Raw genomic sequence first — 13,099 nt, forward strand, 5'->3', positions numbered from 1 at the left:
ACTGACGGCCGCTCCTCAAGGCTTTTCAGAACAACCAGAAGTGTACTTCCCCAAGTAGATCCCATTGTCCGAAGAAGTTATTTGTTTTCAAGGGCGACTTTGCCAGAAGACAACATAAAAGCGTTCCGTAATTACATACCCATTGACTGGCCCAATCACACAGTCATGCAATCACACGTTCACTTGTCCACTCACTCACCCACTCACTCACCGACTTATACATCCACTCACTCATTCACCCACCCTCCCACTCGCCCACTCATTCACCCATCCTCCCACTCACCTACTCTCTCACACACACTTCAGAATCTTCCCTGACTCGTGCAAACTGGGCTAATAAACTCTTTTTAAAGGACGATCCCGCCGGCAATTGTGGGCAAGTTTTTTGTCGTTGGCCCTCCCCAACTCTTTGCCTGCAATGAGACCCAGCAACTAAAATAACAAGAAAAGTCATGTTTTTTAGAAATGGCAAAAAAAAAATCTATTTCAAGAGCCACTACAATGCAAGTCATTACAAGACGTGTGCATGTGTCTTGCACTTCTTTGGCACCGTACTTAGCCAACCGTTTTAATCATAGGTACGGGAGAAGGAAGTCAAACTACATACAATGATCATCAGTTTTAATGAAATTAGTTTGTTAATCTCGATTATTTAACAGCACATAAGTCTAGTAGCTTCCTAACCAAACCGGATCAGTCTTGCACTCAGACGGCAGCTGGTGGGATGCGTTGTGCATGGCTTGTACGAGTGACAGAACTGGCGAGACCTGCATTTCTGTATGGGGGTGTTTTTTTGCAATCGGGTTGATGGGTTACATTTTGAAGGCATGTTTTAAATTCTGCATGAAGCTCATTCTTGGTTTTTTTTCCATGCGTCAATCGGTGCCCTGGACACCCTTTAGTTAATGAGAGGTTCCATCTGGGAGGACATTTCCCAGGTGAAATTTTTTTTTTACCACAAGCCACCCTCATTGCTTTGGAAACGGTGATCGTCTTGCATGCGGTTAACTTGCATAGGGTGTAAAAACAAGTCAGCTCAGCTTGTGAAAAAATCTAATTAATCCGTTAAGGAGCACAGAGTTGCGGGATGGGAGCAAATGTCGTTCCAACAAAGACAACTCGCCCACCACTCGCACCAAATATAATTTATCTCAACGGTTCCTCTACTTTTTATTCATTTATTTACGATGTACATATTTTCCATGTTATATATTAATTGCGTGTTGTTTCACTTTATTTTTCCCATTCAGTGTTAGCTGCTTAGGTCGTGATGTTTTTTTTTGCAATTATTGTTCTATGCCCTCTCGACGGTCACCGTCCTGCTGTAGCATGCACCGATGCCTACTTTAGTGAGGGTGATAGTGAGCGAAAAAAGTATTTTATCCCCTGCTGATTTTGTACGTTTGCCCACTGACAAAGAAATCATCAGTCTATAATTTTAATGGTATGTTTGTTTGAACAGTGAGAGACAGAATAACAACAACAAATATCCAGGAAAACACATGTCAAAAATGTTATAAATTGATTTGCATTTTAATAAGGGAAATAAGTATTTGACGCCCTCTCAATCAGAAAGATTTCTGGCTCCCAGGTGTTCTTTTTTACAGGTAACGAGCTGAGATTAGGAGCACACTCTTAAAAGGAGTGCTCCTCATCTCAGAGTGTTACCTGCACAAAATACACCTGTTCACAGAAGTAATCAATCAGATTCCAAACTCTACACCATGGCCAAGACCAAAGAGCTCTCCAAGGATGTCAGGGACAAGATTGTAGACCTACACAAGGCTGGAATGTTCACAAGACCATCGCCAAGCAGCTTTGTGAGAAGGTGACAAAAGTTGGTGCGATTATTCGCAAATGGAAGAAACACAAAAGAACTGTCAATCTCCCGCGGCCTGGGGCTCCATGCAAGATCTCACCTCGTGGAGTTGCAATGATAATGAGAACGGTGAGGAATCAGCCCAGAACTACACGGGAGGATCTTGTCAATGATCTCAAGGCAGCTGGGACCATAGTCAACCAAGAAAACAGTTGGTAACACACTTCGCCGTGAAGGATTGAAATCCTGCAGCGCCCGCAAGGTCCCCCTGCTCAAGAAAGCACATATACATGCCCATCTGAAGTTTGCCAATGAACATCATCACAACACGCTGCCCCTCTGGCGTGTTGAGGCACAGCATGGTGCAATGCACAGGCATCATGCAGCTAAAAAAATTAACCCGTAAAAACAAAGTTTTTCACTATAAATCCTTTATATGCGTGGCGGCTAGAGTCCTCTCGTCCTCTGGCTTTAGATGGCTGCCACCTATGGGTCAGATGATTGCCTGCCACCATTAAGCAATTGGTAATTAAATGTTATTTATTTTCCTAAAAAGTGTAAAATTTTGGAAACAAATTTTCTTAAAAATAAATTGTCACGCACAACGAGTCGGTGTGCAAAATGTCAGCTCGATTGGATCACGGGAAGTGGGTTAAAAAACGACCGAAAGATTTGCACGGTCGTAAGCGCGCAAGCAAGCAACTGAACTTAATATAAAGGATTTAAAAAGACTGACGGCCGCTCCTCAAGGCTTTTTAGAACAACCAGAAGTGTACTTCCCCAAGTAGATCCCATTGTCCGAAGAAGTTATTTGTTTTCAAGGGCGACTTTGCCAGAAGACAACATAAAAGCGTTCCGTAATTAAATACCCATTGACTGGCCCAATCACACAGTCATGCAATCACACGTTCACTTGTCCACTCACTCACCCACTCACTCACCCACCCACTTATACATCCACCCACTCATTCACCCATCCTCCCACTCGCCTACTCTCTCACACACACTTCAGAATCACTTCCCTGACTCGTGCAAACTGGGCTAATAAACACTTTTTAAAGGACGATCCCGCCGGCAATTGTGGGCAAGTTTTTTGTCGTTGGCCCTCCCCAACTCTTTGCCTGCCATGAGACCCAGAAACGAAAATAACAAGAAAAGCCATGTTTTTTAGAAATGGCAAAAAAAAATCTATTTCAAGAGCCACTACAATGCAAGTCATTACAAGACGTGTGCATGTGTCTTGCACTTCTTTAGCACCGTACTTAGCCAACCGTTTTAATCATAGGTGCGGGAGAATGAAATCAAACTACATACAATGATCATCAGTTTTAATGAAATTAGTTTTAGATTATTTAACAGCACATAAGTCTAGTGGCTTCCTAACCAAACCGGATCAGTCTTGCACTCAGACGGCAGCTGGTGGGATGCGTTGTGCATGGCTTGTACGAGTGACAGAACTGGCGAGACCTGCATTTCTGTATGGGGGTGTTTTTTTGCAATCGGGTTGATGGGTTACATTTTGAAGGCATGTTTTAAATTCTGCATGAAGCTCATTCTTGGTTTTTTTTCCATGCGTCAATCGGTGTCCTGGACACCCTTTAGTTAATGATAGGTTCCATCTGGGAGGACATTTCCCAGGTGAAATTTTTTTTTACCACAAGCAACCCTCATTGCTTTGGAAACGGTGATCGTCTTGCTTGCGGTTAACTTGCATAGGGGGTAAAAACAAGTCAGCTCAGCTTGTGAAAAAATCTAATTAATCAGTTAAGGAGCACAGAGTTGCTGGATGGGAGCAAATGTCGTTCCAACAATGACAACTCGCCCACCACTCGCACCAAATATAATTTATCTCAACGGTTCCTCTACTTTTTATTCATTTATTTACGATGTCCATATTTTTCATGTTATATATTAATTGCGTGTTGTTTCACTTTATTTTTCCCATTCAGTGTTAGCTGCTTAGGTCGTGATGGTTTTTTTTGCAATTATTGTTCTATGCCCTCTCTATGGTCACCGTCCTGCTGTAGCATGCACCGATGCCTACTTTTTTACAGGTAACGAGCTGAGATTAGGAGCACACTCTTAAAGGGAGTGCTCCTAATCTCAGCGTGTTACCTGCATAAAATACACCTGTTCACGGAAGCAATCAATCAGATTCCAAACTCTCCACCATGGCCAAGACCAAAGAGCTCTCCAAGGATGTCAGGGACAAGATTGTAGACCTACACAAGGCTGGAATGTTCACAAGACCATCGCCAAGCAGCTTGGTGGGAAGGTGACAAAAGTTGGTGCGATTATTCGCAAATGGAAGAAACACAAAAGAACTGTCAATCTCCTTCGGCCTGGGGCTCCATGCAAGATCTCACCTCGTGGAGTTGCAATGATCATAAAAACGGTGAGGAATCAGCCCAGAACTACACGGGAGGATCTTGTCAATGATCTCAAGGCAGCTGGGACCATAGTCACCAAAAAAACAGTTGGTAACACACTACGCCGTGAAGGACTGAAATCCTGCGGCGCCCGCAAGGTCCCCTGCTCAAGAAAGCACATATACATGCCCGTCTGGATTCAGAGGACAACTGGGTGAAAGTGTTGTGGTCAGATGAGACCAAAATGGAGCCTATGACCCTAAGAACACCATCCCCTCCGTCAAACATGTAGGTGGAAACATTATGCTTTGGGGGTGTTTTTCTGCTAAGGGGACAGGACATCTTCACCGCATCAAAGGGACGATGGACGGGGCCATGTACCGTCAAATCTTGGGTGAGAACCTCCTTCCCTCAGCCAGGGCATTGAAAATGGGTCGTGGATGGGTATTCCAGCATGACAATGACCTAAAACACACGGCCAATGCAACAAAGGAGTGGCTCAAGAAGAAGCACATTAAGGCCCTGGAGTGGCCTAGCCAGTCTCCAGACCTTAATCCCATAGAAAATCTGTGGAGGGAGCTGAAGGTTCGAGTTGCCAAACGTCAGCCTCGAAACCTTAATGACTTGGAGATCTGCAAAGAGTAGTGGGACAAAATCCCTCCTGAGATGTTTGCAAACCTGGTGGCCAACTACAAGAAACGTCTGACCTCTGTGATTGCCAACAACGGTTTAGCCTCCAAGTACTAAGTCATGTTTTTCAGAGGGGTCAATTACTTATTTCCCTCATTAAAATGCAAATCAATTTATAACATTTTTGACATGCGTTTTTCTGGTTTGTTTTGTTGTAATTCTGTTTCTCACTGTTCAAATAAACCTACCATTAAAATTATAGACTTATAATGTCTTTGTCAGTGGGCAAACGTACAAAATCAGCAAAGGATCAAATAATCTTTTCCCTTACTGTATTTCACTGAAAAACCCTGAAAAAATGTGATGCTTGTAAGAAAGAAAACAGCCGGCACAAATAAATTTTACTAATTCAGTCATCACAAATTATTTATTCACAGTGTGATTATTTCAACACTTGGCCGTGCACAACATTTGTGGTTTCTGTTTCTTCATCGGTGACAATGTATATATTTTTTTGGGATCCTTTGCTCTTGACATTCCAACATGCAGATGTCCATGTGAGAGGTATTCGTCTGTCAAATCCAAGCCCGTAACTTTAAGTGACTCTCCCTGCGATTTATTAATGGTGATTGCAAATGCAAGCCGAACAGGAAATTGTAATCGTTGGAAGAAAAATGGCAAATCAGTTGGATTCAATGGAATCCTTGGAATGAAGACGTGCTCGCCTTCAAATTGACCAGTTAGAATCGATGCCTTGATGACATGAGCATTTAATGCTTTCACCGTCAGTCTTGATCCATTACACAGTTTTGTTGGGTACAAATTTCTTAACAGCATAATGGGAGATCCAACTTTCAGCACTAATTTGTGTGGCGGAATTCCGTTTGGATTCAAATAATAAAAAAATTGTATCGGATAGCTCATCACTTCGTCTTCATTAATACATTTGTCAATGGAGAAAAATGTTCGTGAAAGTGCTTGAATCATTTCTTGAATTGATTTGTTGATTCCTCAACTTTGAAGTTTAATTATGTCAAAATTGCACGTTCCTGAAGCTATTTGCGATTCAGAAGATTTGCTCCGATGTTTGGATACACGCAATTGATGATACTTTTTAGAGTAAGACAAATTTTGCAGAATTCTTTGGAGAGCTTCATTTTTCCAATGTCACTTGTTGCTTCCTTGCCCTTGCCAATGTTCAGCAAATACTCAGAAAAATTATTGGAGTCACACCTATAAGATTGTTGAACTCTCATGTGAGTCATGAGCTTCATTTTTGTGACGTCTCTCCAAAGCTGTCATAATTTCAGGCAGGCTTTGATGTCATCAACCATCGTGCCTCTTGGAATCACTGGTAACGTTTGTCGAAAATCACCAGCAAGGACAACAATCAAACCGCCCATTAGATTTTTGTTACCACAATTGTCTTGCAGTGTTCTATTGACTGCCTCAAATCCGTGCTCATGCATTATCGAGATTTCATCCCAGAATAACGCTCTAGCTTCCAGCAGAACTTTGGCCATTCCACTTCCTTTCTTGATGTTGCAAATGGGCGCTTCATTAGGAACCAAGTCAATCGGGATTTGAAGCGTTGAATGCGATGTTCGTCCACCAGTCAACGTTGCAGCGATGCCAGAAGATGCAACAGCAAGTGCAATCTTTTTTTCTCCTATGATTCGGGTCGGCAACAAATTGATCAAAAAAGTATTTCCGGTTCCTCCAGACGCGTCGATTAAAATGTTTCTACCTTCATTGCTGTAACGTCGTCGTAGAACCTCTTAATAAATTGTTTGTTGCTCTGCATTCAACAGTGGCTCGTTCTGCGCCACGTAATCCAGCATTTTGTCAGAGTCATATGACAACTCTAGAAGCATTTCTCGAGTCATGTTCACTGCTTGCTGTCGTGAAGGACTTTTCATGCTGATCTCTGACAAAGACTTTCCAATCATCTCCAAAACTTAATCTTCAATCATGATAAGTGCCTCACTATAGATATCATCTAGGTAGCGGGTAGTTTGTGATAAACTACCTCAGGGCATGACGACCCTGTCTTACACGAGTTCCAGGCACAGCTGGCCCGGCTGTCAGTACCTGGTGAGGACCCCTCCCAGGGTTATGCGGTTTTCTAACTGCCTTGTGAGAGTCTCGGGAGAGTCAATGGATAAGGGAGTAAATCCCGACAGATAATCAGGAGTGGGGCCCCTCATGCGGTTTTGTGATGCACTGCGGCACATTCCCGGCAGCCCCTGGCAGCCAAACTGGTACCAAACGTCGTGCTACGCACTCCTTCGGACATCACCAGTAAGGTCGAGGGGGGGATCCTGATGCATGGGCAACCCAGGATTTCCAGAATAACGTGCCTGGGCTTTGTGCCAACAAGAGGTGCAAAATGGGGAGAGGTCACTCCTCGGCCACCTAATCGTAGCCAAGAAACACGGATGGAAGCAGTCATGGGTTATAAGCTCATTTTAGATTGCATAGCTACCGCCTGCCTCAAGCTGGGCAGCCCCCGGCCAACAAGGTGCTTTCCCGCCACTGCTCACCTGCTCCAATGGGTGCTTGGAACTTATGGTTCATCACCAGACAAGTGGGCTGAAACACCTGCACCAGACTAAAGAAAAAACGGAAGAAGGTTCCAGCCCTTCATTTTGCAAGCTGGAATGTACATACAATGTGTTCTGGACTCTCCAAAGATATGTTGCAGATTGAGGACATCCGCAAGACTGGAGTTATCGACAGGGAGCTAGCGAGACTTAATATGGATATTGCAGCATTACAGGAGACCCGGCTTGCTGGCAGTGGCTCACTACGAGAGAGTGACTATACTTTCTACTGGCAAGGAAAACAGCAGAACGAACCAAGGCAACACAGTGTTGGGTTCGCCATCAAAAACACACGCCTTGGCATGATGGAACCACCGACTTCAGGCTCCGAGCGGATTCTGCTCATGAGACTGCTCACTGCTTCTGGTCATGTAAGTATCGTATTTATCCGCACTTTTGACGAACATCTCTGGCATTTGTGCTCCATTTTCGATAGAATGCGCGCTGATAACTTGCATTTTAAACTGGCTAAATGTCACTTGATGCAGAATTCGGTGCATTATTTGGGTCATATTGTCAGCTCCGAAGGCAATTCCTCGGACCCGGAAAAAACTGCCTTCGTTCGCGATTGGCCGACCCCCGCATGTGTGGGTAATGTACGCAGTTTCGTTGGATTTGCGTCATATTACCGTAGGTTTGTGAGCATTTTTCTACGGTTGCTAAACCTTTGCACGCGCTAACTGCCAAAAATCTGAGATTCAAATGGGGTCCGGAGGAGGAGGCTGCGTTTTTAGCCCTCTGCGATATGATTTTCTGATGCACCCACGCTTGAGTATCCAGATTTTTCCCTGCCATTTATCCTTGACACCGACGCTAGTGATATTGGCATCGGCGCCGTCGGATCTCAAGTTAAAAACGGTGTTGAGAAGGTGGTCGCGTATGGCAGCTGTGTCCTTTCCCTAGCGGAACGTCGTTATTGTGTCATCCAGAGGGAACTTTTGCCCATTGTTTATTTCGTTTGACAATACAGACCTTACCACTATGGCAGGGAATTTGTCTGTACTGATCATGTGGTCCTCCAATATTCCTTGAAATCCGTGCAGCCAGCTGGCCAACTTTCTCGTTGGCTCAAAATTTAGCTGAAATTATCGTTCAGTGTGGTGTTTCATAAGTGTTCTCAACATTGCAACGTGGATGCTTTGTCGCGATTGCCACAGTCGCCTCGTTGCCCGTGTTTGTCTGGGACGAGCCATTGTGGACCCGTTGTGTCACACCTGCGTACTGTCATGTCTGCGATGGCCGGCTCAGAACCTCCGGGGACTGATGCGTCAGTTGATAGTGTATTGCAGCTTCCTCGCTTTGTGTAGGTGCACGAGCAGCTGCTGGATGATTCCTTAGGAAGTTTGAGCACACTCAAGCAGCTCATGCTTTGAGTGAAGGGGACCAGTTGATTTTGTATGATGGTCTCTTGATGTGGAAAGAGGAAGTGTTGGATCGCTGGCGAGTTGTTGTACCTGTGGCCCTTCGTAACAGATTGGATCGCGCGCTGCACGAGGGAAGTTGTTGCACCTCGGCGTCCAAAAATCCTTGTTGACGTTGCAGCATCATTATTATTGGCCGGGGATGAGAGCTAATGTCTCCAAATGGATCCAATGTTGTACGGAATGTGCGCAAAGGAAACCGCAGCAGCGGAAATATCATCCACCGCTGCAATCTATTTCGGTTTTTCGTATTAACGAACAAGTGGCGCTTGATGTCCTTGACCCTTTTCCGGTCATTTCCAGAGGTAACAAATTCCTCTTGGTAGGAGTGTAATATTTTCTCGATGGCCGATAGCTTGGCCACTGCCAGATCAGTCGGCGGCCTCCATTGCTGATGCCTTTTTGAATGGTTATGTAATGGACAAAGGTGCTCCCGAACAGCTGCTTACGGACCAAGGTCGGAACTGCGCGAGGTCTGCGATGCATTGAGCACTAAGAAAATCAGAACATCACCGTACCATCCTCAGACAGATGGGGTGGTCGAACGTATGGACAGGACTTGTCTGCCATGCTCTGTCAAACGGCGGATGCCAAACAAGCTGATTGGGATTTAAATGTGCCAAGTATGTTTGCATCGTACAGGATGGTCCTATACGCCTCCACGAGATTCTCGGCATATTTCCTTATGTATAGGAGGGAGAACGTACCCGTATATATACCCAATTGGGGTCACCACTTGATGAAGTTAAATCTAAACTGCCGGAACATTTTTGCGTTTCCTTTAAACATATTTTTGAGGCTCGGGAGGCGGCTAGGATTAACACCGCCAGAATGCAGGCGCGCAATGAACGTAATGCACGCAAGTCGGAACATGATATTTCGTGGTCAATCGGCGACAGGGCTTGGCTACATTTCCCTCAGGTGCCTATTGGCACCTCCCCTAAGCTGTTTAAGCCCGGGCACGGACCTGTAGAGCTGATCGAGATTAAACATCCGCAGTGTGTGCGTATCCAGGTGGGCCGTCGACGTTGGTTCCTCCACCCCTCTCAGTTGAAACCATTTATCCCTCCACGAGTTGCTCCCTCATCTCCAAAGATTGGACTGCCGGGGTCTGATGTGTCCGAGGAACCGGGGACAGTGCAGTTACAGGATGGACACCCGAAAGATTCTGTTTTGCTGCCCACAGCATCCGAGCCCATGACTGCCAATGCGAGTCATGACCTCGCCCGGACCGACCCTACTGTGGTGGAGCCTTCTGCTCCTCCGCCGCCTGTCCTGCTGCCTGGCATGCCGACCAGGGTGGAGCAGGATGCTGTTCTCGTTGACGGACCAGCGTCGTGATCTCGCTCCAGGATGTTGTGATTTCGTTTAAATTACCCATATGTTGTTCTTACCTCCTTATGTTACTGGATTCGTTCCTTAATCTTTTGTTTTCTTGTTATGCGTTGCGCATCATTATGGGCTTCTCATCCTTCTTGGGTGCCACCCCTCTGAACGCAGACAACGAGCTCTCCCATATTCGTGTCTCTTCATTACTTATATCTTCAGCCGGGACGGCTATTCTTTTCATTATTGGGGGGGGGGGGGTGATGTAATGAGAGAGTGCCATCCAGTGGGTGCCAGAGAATAACTTGGTACAGGCACTATTATGTAATCACCATCCAATCCTAAGAAGGAACAATATCTGGGCCAAAGGTGATGGGCAGAGTCGGGAGAGATGCTTCGGGAACCATCAGGAAAGTTCCACGAGGGGGCCAAGCCAGTGTCTGGACTGCGTCGCTGCTCCTCATCTCCTCTCTTCACCACCGATCACGTAGCAGATCCTCCAGTGGAGCTTCGCTTTCCTCTCTGGCACGCTGTCAGCCAACGTCGAGACGGGGAGAGCTTGGCGAACTCCGCTAGTGGGTCAGAGAGAGACGCCTTGTCCACGGCGTCGTGAGGAGGGAAATTATCCAGAGAGGGAAGGAGCGGAGCATTACAGTACTACAGTTGAATAAAGAAACACCCCTTACAAGAGTCGTCGTGAAAGTCTTTTATTACACTTATATACATATTCATATATATTGATATTAATTTATATACTTGAATATGTTTACGAACAAAAACATTAATATATGGATATGCATATATAAATAGAAACATATGTATTTGTACATGAAATTAGGTAAAAATATATATATAGATGAATATATGTTTACATGTCTAGTGGGTTCCACAGAGACTGTAGACATTGTCTTTAGAGGATACACGGTTTATTATAAACTACAAACAGAACTCCCCTTAACTCCCACTATCTAGGGAGATACAGCTTCCGGGCTAGCGTGCCCTCACATTGGGTAAACCTGGCTCTAAGCCCTCCGGCTATCTGTGCCCTAGGGGAAGCTAAATGACCCGACCCAGCCAAGGTACGGGTCCTGACCACTGGTCCGAGCTCTTCCCGGCCCTTACAAGGACGTCGGGCTCGAGGTCCCCGGGTCCTAGCTAGGGATGCTACTCTGGCCCGACCCAGCCAAGGTACGGGTCCTGACCACTGGTCCGAGCTCTTCCCGGCCCTTACAAGAACGTCGGGCTCGAGGTCCCAGGGTCCTAGCCTAGCTGGTCTTCTGCTCTTCGTCTTTGGAGCACTGCCCCGAGCTGTCCCAGAGGTGCCCCTTTTATATACCTCTCAAGGGCTCTCCGCCCCCGGTACCGCCCCCTTTCTAGGACCTTCCAGGAGGCTCTGGAAGAACCCCCAAACCCCTCACCTGGGGTCTGGGTGGGGAGACTCCGGCCTCTCAACGGTCTGGCTCTCTCTGTCCTTCCCCAGCTCAGGGTGGCATCCCATATGGGCTTGTGGCCGCAACTGCAGGTAAGTATATACCGACGGTATAAGATGTGCATTTCCAACGCTACACATGTAGCTAAATATATAAATGATTGTTGCCCGTGACCCGAATTTGTGTGCGGCTTGTTTACTAATTACCTGGCGACGATTTTTATTTTTACTTCACAGTCCCTGTCACTGAAGTTCAGGTATGGTGGTGTTTGTTGTTGTTGTGGTGGTTATTGTTGTGGTGGTGGTTGTGGTGGTTGTTGTGGTGGTGATGGTGGTGGTTGTGGTGGTGGTTGTGGTGGTGGTGGTTTTTGTTGTTACTGTTCTACCGTCTTCTCCTGGCGAGTACCAGGGCCACGTGGCATCACGTTGACTTGCCCTTGCAAGTAGTTCGCAGCAGCGTCAGTGCGTGATCCATCACCCCTCCGCCCCCCGGCCACAGTGCTGGGTCACAGCGAGGCTGCAGGTTGCCCCTCAGTGCCTCTATTATTTATTGTCGCCAACGCGGGACTTCCCCAGTGGCGGGTATCAAGAATATCAGAAACTGTGTTTGTAGTGCAGGAGGAATCCGATGATCTGTGAAGCTCTTTGTGTTCACAGATGGTGCAGTGGTGAGGGGCGGGCGTGGGGGTAGCGCGTGGGGGGGGTGGGGGAAGAGGAGGAGGGGTGACGTGGTAACTTCACAGCGTTGGGGGAGCATGTGTGGAGACGTCACCACGTCCATGTCGCGGCAGCAGCAGATAACTTGAACAGCTAGGACATTGTCGGTGCCTTTTGTGTTTGGCGCCATCTCTTTAATTGTTTATTAATTTGTGGATTTAATTTGCTTGGCAGTGGCTGTGTAGACGATTTGGTCCTGGTGTTTAATTCATGAACAGAGTTACAGGATGCAATGAGCACTACATTGTTGTTATTTGTGTTATTATTGTAGAATCGACAATACAAGAGTTACAACGCCAATGTCGTACGCGTACATTTTTACTTTTTAAAATTAATATTATGATTGTATCTCTCTTAATTTTAGAACTTTCGTGACTGCAGGAATTATTATTTGGTTCTTTCGGTTAAGTCACGTCTAAAGATAAAATAATAAATTCAATTAAATAATAGAATACGACGTTTCGATTGCAACACAAGCAATCATCAGGTATAATGAAATAGCGACATAATATCTAACCAGAAAACTATAGACAGACATATTAGCAGACAGATATCACCAAGATACATACATAGCGAGAGCAACACAGGTAACAGAGAGGGGTGATCGTCTCTGCTCTCGCTATGTATGTATCTTGGTGATATCTGTCTGCTAATATGTCTGTCTATAGTTTTCTGGTTAGATATTATGTCGCTATTTCATTATACCTGATGATGATTGCTTGTGTTGCAATCGAAACGTCGTATTCTATTATTTAATTTAATTTATTATTTTATCTTTAGACGTG

General features: G+C 45.6%; 1 long non-coding RNA gene across 1 annotated transcript in view; it reads right to left on the reverse strand.

Annotated features, from left to right (window-relative positions):
* The window catches only part of LOC144947519 (uncharacterized), a 543,474-nt gene that overhangs the window by 287,085 nt on the left and 243,290 nt on the right, over nt 1-13,099 (reverse strand). The window lies entirely within an intron of this gene.

This window comes from Lampetra fluviatilis, chromosome 45 (genome assembly GCF_964198595.1).
Source record: "Lampetra fluviatilis chromosome 45, kcLamFluv1.1, whole genome shotgun sequence".
NCBI classification, from domain to species: domain Eukaryota; kingdom Metazoa; phylum Chordata; class Hyperoartia; order Petromyzontiformes; family Petromyzontidae; genus Lampetra; species Lampetra fluviatilis.